Source organism: Triticum aestivum, chromosome 2B (genome assembly GCF_018294505.1).
Source record: "Triticum aestivum cultivar Chinese Spring chromosome 2B, IWGSC CS RefSeq v2.1, whole genome shotgun sequence".
Classification (NCBI taxonomy): Eukaryota; Viridiplantae; Streptophyta; class Magnoliopsida; order Poales; family Poaceae; genus Triticum; species Triticum aestivum.
The window spans coordinates 772,591,248-772,600,088 of NC_057798.1; positions in this window are offsets into that span (position 1 = coordinate 772,591,248).

The window sequence follows — 8,841 nt, forward strand, 5'->3', positions numbered from 1 at the left end:
GAGCTGGCATGGTGTCATAGCATGGCCCCTGTAGGGTGTGGTAAAAGTTTGGGCGCATTTCGAGTAGGGCTCACCTGCGGCCACTTGTAAACTACACCATCTCCGATGTACTCTCTGGGTACCGAGAGGGAATGAGTCGGGTTTGTGAACGAAGTGTGGGCCCTGTTGCTCCATTGGCCTCGAAACTTCTCGTGCTATAAAAGGAGGCCATCGAATGACACATGCAGGCCCACGCATTTTTCAGACCCGCCTGGAATATTTGAGACATTTTATTGCACTGCTAGGGTTTCGGCGCCGGAAATTGCAGATCTGCAAGGTGGCACATGAAATCATGCCCAGAAGCGGCATGTAAATTCCTATGTGATGTCTTGGCGACATGCGTAGGCCTTTTGCAGACGAGGGAGGGGCAGGCCCAACCACCGGGGGGGGGGGGCAAAATTACCTCGGTGCCATGCCTGATCCTACCGTTTAAATCCTCGGAAAATTGTATGATGCTGGAAATCCTCGGGAGCTGGCACGGTGTCATAACATGGCCCCTGTAGGGTGTGGTACAAGTTTGGGCGTGTTTTGAGTAGGGCTCACCTGCGGCTGCTTGTAAACTACACCATCTCCGATGTAGTCTCTGGGTACCGAGAGGGAACGAGTCGGGTTTGAGAAGGAAGTGTGGGCTATGTTGCTCCATTGGCCTCGAAACTTCTCGTGCTCTCAAAGGAGGCCCATCTAATGACACGGAGGGAGAAGCAGGCCCAGCCACTAGGGGGGGGGCAAAATTACCTCGCCTCCATTCCTTACTTCGCGTTACCGAGTGCCCGTGTCTTGGCCCTGGACAAAGAGCAAAGCACTCGGCGTAGAGTGAGGTTTCAGTAGTTGGTTTTGCATGTCATCATAATATGGATACGCTAGGGGTCAAAAGTGTCATCTAAATATTAAGGTGGCATTAAATTTAGAGTTTCACGAATAGGACCTATGAAAACTACTCCCTCCGTTCCTAAATATTTGTCTTTCTGAAGATTTCAACAAGTGACTACATACGAAGCAAAATGAGTGAATCTACACTCTAAAATATGTCTACATACATCCCTATGTTATTGTCTAGTTGAAATGTCTAGAGAGACAAATATTTAGGAACGGAGGGAGTAGTCGACAAAAAATAGGGGAGATTAATAATACTAATTAAGTAGTAATATAAATGCAATGAAAACCATCTTAAATCAATTTTGCATAAATGATACGAGTTGAAAAAAAATCCGCAAAAATGTAAGCCTGGTGCTTTCATCGGGCACGCGGCTTATATGGCCTATAAGCCGAATGCTTGCGCAGGGCACACGGCTTATATGTCCTGTAAGCCGAGTGCCTACTTCGGACACACGGCTTATAGGGTGCTCCGTGACAGCTCCGTCAGCAACCTCCGTTGCAGACACGTGACAGTTTGTCTTTGCCGAGTGTGTGCTATAAGCTGGGTGCTTTTTCGAGTAGATACCGAGTGTGTGCTATAAGCCGAGAGCTTTTTTGCAACACTCGGCTTATAGATGACCATAAGCCGAGTTCTTCATTTTTGCCGGGTGTTTTATTCCCTGTACTCGGCTTAGAGGAGCATAAGCCGGGTGCCCGAAAAATAGCATTCGGCTTATAGGCTAACACACAGGAAAAACGAATTTTCCTGTAGTGTACTATCGTATGTACTAGTAGCGCTGCTTTCTCCACCCCACACTACAGCTAACTAATTAGAAATAAAAATAAAATAAAATTCAAATGCAGTATTCATGAATGGAAATTCAGATGCATTTGCTTCACCAACAATGATTAGTAGTAGCATCAACATAGCCTCTAATTCAGCATAGGAGTTGCAAGTAAGGGAAAATTACCACCAACACTAGCTAATAATCATCATAGCTAGTCATTACCACCAACATTGTCTAATCATCATAGCTACATAGTGTAGCACATCATCATCATCTTGAAATTCATTCTAGCTAGCTAATCACTCCTACTGCTCTCTCTCAGGTAAAATAGCATAGAACATGTGGAGCGTTCCTGATTCATCATATTGAAGCATCCAGATGAACATGTCTCCTAATTGTGGGCTACGCTTCTGACTGCTGCCCCTGGTACTTCTCTGCGATCCTTCACAATTTTGTTCCAGTCTTTGACTATTAAGACTTGCTCGCTTCTAGAAATCCTGAATGCACTCATATGCAATGTAGGAAGTCTTGGCCGTATGCTAATCATGGACATGCGACCTTTAGCTTCGATCCACTGAGGCACAACTATCATCGGGAGTTCCTATTGAAGAACATCGTAGTAACATACTTAGCAATAAAACTTAAAAAATAATGCATGCAAAAGATGCACTAAGGACAAATAGTAAAAATCTAACCATCTTTCCTAAAAAGATGTGACCGTAGTTCAATACGAACACTATTGGTCGCACGTTTTGAGTACTAAGATTTCTAAGTCCAGGAAAATAATTTGTCTTAACAGTATGAAGATCCTCAAGCAATTAAACATAATGACTTGTCTCCTTGCAGTTTAGTTCAGCCCCGGAACAGTAGTAGGTCATGTCTACCAAGCGTCGGACATGTTTGCTTGAATGGAAATAAGCTGTCAATAGAAATTACTTAACAACTATTTTTGAATAAATAATATCCAAGACATAAATATGGTTGAGAAACTTTCATAATGGTAGAACTGGAGGCGTCTGCACATCGACCCAGATGTCGATATTATCTTCAATATCATCTTCCGGACGAATATCAAATGTGATAAGCATATCAGGCTCAAATGCATAAGCCTTGCATAGTGCTTTCCATTGTTTGCATTCAAAATGGGTGTAGGTGTCTGTATTGTACAATTTTCCGAGAAAACTATAACCATGCTCGGTCCTCAAGTTAACTCTTTTTACCTCCGTAGTTTTCATTATACTGAAACCAATCTTATCCAAGACATATATTCTTGCATGGCAGGGGATACGCTAGTAAAATAGTAAAAAAATTAAAGTATAAGTTGAAGCAAAAGAAGCAGAAGTCATGCTTAATTACGAAAAAAGACTTGTCATTGTAACTTACTGTATGCACGTCGAAGTTCTCATCCAGCTTGATGCTGAAGCGCCTACCACCAACTGGGTGAGGCCTGTTGCACAGGCCGCGCTCGTCTGCGCAGTATTCGCACATACCGAATTCCCTTTCACTATCGTCGTCAGACATTTCCTATGTTCATATGGCTGAAACAGACGTGCATTCAATAAGCAAAACTAAATCATAAAATGAATTAGTATTCAAATTAGCATGCATTCAATAAAAAACTAAATCATCTCTTGCGTTCGTACATCGTCGAATATTATCACTAATACATCTCGAATAGTATCATACATATAACATCACTAATACAGCTAGAACCCTAGCGAACGACGGGTATCGGCGCGGGCGGTGGACACTCAAAGAGAAGGAACCATCACAGGATAATAGCTCTAGTGAGATCCCTGAAGAACCATCCAGGTACTGTCGAACCTGCCGTCCAACGCAACCATGTAGCGACGGACATGCTCATCCTCCTCGCAGACACGGTGAGATACCACCTCCGCGGTGGACGAAGGCCTCCCCACCGTCACTGGCCCACACGACCGCGACCAAAGAAGGTCCGGGTCAACGACGGGCTGCCTCCTCACCAAGTTGCGCACCTCGGGAGGTAGCACCTCCCGGTACCAGCCAGGCGGAGCCCAGTCCCGGATATGGCCCCTATAATAAAGCAAGCCTCCTCCGCCGAGTGGACGACGAGGATGCGGGCCAGGCATCATCGACGTCGAGAACAAATGCTTAATTATGAAAACAAAATTAATAAACAGTAGCAAAATTCGGCATGACCTTTGCTAAAAGCAGGACATATTGAGCGCCTGAAATTTGCCATAACGTAAAGGAATCGACATTCTGGCAAAACATAGTCCACTCGGAAAAATATGACATATCCAAAATGTGACATGTTCAAAATATGACACGTCCACTGCAAATTTTCATATAACAGGAAAATTGCTTTAACTAAAAAAATAACAGCAATTGCTTTAACTAAATAAATACCTAGAATTTGTTAACTACACATAAAACAACTAAAACACCTAGAATTCTGTTAAATACACCTAAAACACCTAAATTCTATTAACCTAGATAAATTTTTATCCTAATTTAAAAACCTAGCTAAATTTCTGTCCTAATTTATAAAACTAGCTAATTTAAAAACCTAGGGTTCATACTAACTAATCTGTCCTAGCTAGGGTTCGATCATAACATACATTATTCTAAGAACCTACATTTTTTCAACTACATTGGGTTCAAAATATCTACTCTCTAATAACTATAACTAGGGAGGGAGGGAGGAGGAGGAAGGGAGGGGGAGTACCTCTCGGTGGAGGAGGAGGGCTGGCGCGGGGGGCGGCCGGCGGGGGAGGAGGGCCGGCATGGGGTAGGGCGGCCGTCGGGGGAGGAGGGTCGACGCGGGGGAGGCCGGCCGGCCGGCAGGGGAGGAGGGCCGGCGTAGGCGTGGCCATCGTAGGAGGGAGAGTGTGAGGATGATTGTGAGTGAGTGAGAGAGAGGGGCGCGCGGGCCGGCACGGGGAGAACTAGAGGTGGGCTTAGCAGCAGCGTGGTGGAGGGGGCCCGGCGCTACAGCTAAAGGGGCCGAGAGCGTGGCCCATTAGCAGCAGCGCTAGGCGGGAAACCGACCACTACTGTTAACAGGCGCTTGCAGCGCTGGTTTTGTCTGGCGCTACTGCTAAATAGCAGTAGCGTGGGGTATTGAACCAATGCTACTGCTAAATGTCTACCTATAAGCATTTTCCTAGTAGTGTACACAGAAACTTACCAATAGCACGGGCCAAAAAGAAGCGCTACTACAATATACCACTAGCGCGTGTCAACGAAATGCGTTGCAGCTAAGTTTGTAGCAGTAACGCGTCTCGTGGAAGAAGCGCTACAACTAAAATTTCCTACTATTCTCGCCAGGCTACCAATAGTAGTAGCGTGCTTAAGCGAAGCGCGCTGCTCCTAAGATTGTTGTAGCAGCGTGTTTTATGCAGAAAGCGCTACTGCTAATGAAAATAAAATAAAATGAAAAAACATATAGAAAATAAATGAAAATGAAAGAAATAGAAAAAGAGGAAGGAAAAAAAGAAAAAGTGAATGAAAATAAATGAAAAAAGGAAAATAAAGGAGAAAGGCGTAGCAGCAGCGTGCTTTCACGACAGATGCTATAGCTAACTTAGCAGTAGCGCGTGTTGCCATCCAGCTCTATAGCTAAGTTAGCTATAGCTGATGTAGCAGTAGAGCTTTTTCTGGAACGCGCTACTGCTACTTTTGACTTAACCACGCGCGATTCTTCTTCCCCACGACCACTTCCCCAAAATCCAACTCGTGTGCTGATAACCCACAAGTATAGGGGATCGCAACAGTTTTCGAGGGTAGAGTATTCAACCCAAATTTATTGATTCAACACAAGGGGAGCCAAAGAATATTCTCAAGTATTAGCAGTTTAGTTGTCAATTCAACCACACCTGGATAACTTAGTATCTGCAGCAAAGTATTTAGTAGCAAAGTAGTATGATAGTAATGGTAACAGATGCAAAAGTAATGATAGCAGTTTTGTAGTAATTGTAACAGTAGCAACGGAAAAGTAAATAAGCAAAGCACAATATGTGAAAAGCTCGTATGCATTGGATCGGTGATGGATTATGTCGGATGTGATTCCTCATGTAATAGTAATAACATAGGGTGACACAGAACTAGCTCCAGTTCATCAATGTAATGTAGGCATGTATTCTGAATATAGCCATACGTGCTTATGGAAAAGAACTTGCATGACATCTTTTGTCCTACCCTCCCGTGGCAGCAGGGTCCTAGTGGAAACTAAGGGATATTAAGGCCTCCTTTTAATAGAGTATCAGACCAAAGCATTAACACATAGTGAATACATGAACTCCTCAAACTACGGTCATCATCGAGAAGTATCCCGATTATTGTCGCTTCAGGGTTGTCGGATCATAACACATAATATAGATGACTATAGACTTGCAAGGTAGGATCAAGAACTCACATATATTAATGAAAACATAATAGGTTCAGAACATAGTGGATACATGGCACTCGGGCCCTAGTGACAAGCATTAAGCATAGCAAAGTCATACCAGCATTAATCTTAGAACATAGTGGATACTAGGGATCAAACCCTAACAAAACTAACTTGATTACATGGTAAATCTCATCCAACCCATCACCGTCCAGCAAGCCTACGATGGAATTACTCACGCACGGCGGTGAGCATCATGAAATTGGTGATGGAGGATGGTTGATGATGACGACGACGACGAATCCCCCTCTCCGGAGCCCCGAACGGACTCCAGATCAGCCCTCCCGAGAGAGATTAGGGCTTGGCGGCGGCTCCGTATCGTAAAACATGATGAAACTTTCTCTCTGATTTTTTTTCTCCGCGAAACCAAATATATAGAGTTGGAGTTGAGGTCGGTGGAGCTCCAGGGGGCCCACGAGGAAGGGGGCGTGCCCAGGGGGAGGGGGCGTGCCCCACACCCTTGTGGACAGGGTGTGGGCCCCCTGGACTTGATTCTTTCGCCAGTATTTTGTATATTTTCCAAAAGTTATCTCCATGAATTTTCAGATCATTCCGAGAACTTTTGTTTTCTGGACAATAATTAACACCATGGCAGTTCTGCTGAAAACAGCGTCAGTCCGGGTTAGATTCATTCAAATCATGCAAGTTAGAGTCCCAAACAAGGGCAAAAGTGTTTGGAAAAGTAGATACGTTGGAGATGTATCATGTGCTCTCGTCGCCGTCATCGCCCTGCATCGCCGTCGGCCGCCGCACGGTCTCCCGTCACCCTCCGCATGCCCTCGACACCGCCCCCGACTCCGACCTCGACGGTGCCTCCGACCCCGACCTCGACGCCCCCCTACATCGCCATCCTCCGCCGCGCGCCCGACCCTGATCCCGACCCCGACCTTGACGCCGCGTCCCTCCCTCGGCCGCTCCCTAACTCCGCCGGCACCCGAGGTGAGCACGCCTACACCTCCTCCTCCTCCTCCCCTACCTCTGCTTAGCTAGGGTTCCTAGCGTTCATCAAACTTTAGAGTTCATCTAATTAGTTAGGGTTCGTCAAACTAGATGCTAATTAGGGTAGTAGTTGTAGATGCTTAATTGTAAACTAGATGTTAATTGGGGCAGTAGTTGTAGATGCTTAATTAATTTTTAGGAAAAATTCCTAGGGTTCATCAATGGGTGCTTAAGTAGTTGTAGATGCTTAAGTATCTAGGTAGGGTTCATCTAATTTGTTAGTACTTGTAGATTCTTAAGAACTAGGGCAGTAGGGTTTAACTAGGGCAGTAGTGTTTAGTTTAGAGAAAAAATTCAATATAGTTTTTTTACTGTTTTAATAAGTGTTTAATAGAATTAGTAAGAAAATTAATAGAACTAGTTGAACTAGTTTATTTTAGTAAGAACTAGTTAAATTAATAGAACTAGTTTATTTTTAGTAAGAAAATTAATAGAACTAGTTGAACTAGTTTATTTTTAGTAAGAACAAGTTGAATTGATAAAACTAGTTTTTTTAGTGTGAAAAATAATAGAACTAGTTGAACTAGTTTATTTTTAGTAAGAACTAGTTTAGTTTTATTTATAGTAAGTGCTTAGTTGAACTAGTTTAATTAATACAACTATTTTATTTTTAGTATGAAAATTATTAAAACTAGTTAACTTTTTTAGTTAAAGCAATTATTCCCGCATCGACGCCGATGATGCCTATCCTGCATCCTCATCGTCGACTCGGCGGAGGAGGCCTGCTTGATCAGAGGGGCCATGTCCGGGACTAGGCTCCGCCAGGATGGTACTGGGATGTGCTACCTTCCGGGAGGCGCATCATGGTGAGGAGCCACCCCGTCGTTGACCCGAACCTTATTTGGTGGCGGTCTCGTGGGCTAGTGGCAGTGCGGAGGCTTGAGGACCCCGTGGAGGTGGTACGTCACCGTGTCTGCGAGGAGGACGAGCACATCTGTCGCTACATGGTTGCGTTGGAGGGCAGGTTCTTCAGGGATCTCACTGAAGCTATGATCCTGTGATGGTTCCTTCTCTTAGGGTGTCCACCGCCCATGCCGATACCCGTCGTTCGCTAGGGTTTTAGTTGTGTTAGTAAGGTTATATGTATGAGACTATTAGAGATGTATTAGTGATAATATTCAATGATGTACGGATGCAAGAGATGATTTAGTTTTGCTTATTGAATGCATACTAATTTGAATACTAATTTATTCTATGATTTAGTTTTGCTTATTGAATGCTTAAATCGGAGAACTACTCCTATTTTGAATGCTCAAATTGGAGAGCACTATTTTGAATACTATTTTGTTTTTGCAGCCAAATCTCCATGTCGCCGCCGCCGTCGTCCCCGTCACAGACCCCCTCCGACCTCGAGGTGATACTAGCCAAATCTCCATGTCAATATGAGTCCTATAAGATATTTTGAAATGCTTTTGTTCATATTGTCAACCATTGAAATGCAATGACCATCAAGTTTGAATGCAATGACCATCAAGTTTGAATGCAAATAGGATATGTGATTGTCTAAGTGGCCATTTTTGCAAGTAACACCTCCGAGTGGCCTATGTTTTGCCGAAGTGTTGATTAATTTCCGTTTTGGCAAATTTCAGGTGCTCGATATGTCCTTTTTTAGCATAGGTCATGCCAGATTTTTCCGTGAATTTTGGCATGACTTGTGCTAGAATATGTAGGAAATATCAAGTGGCCTGTATTTTCTATAAAGATAATTAAATGACATTTCGGGTTGACTTT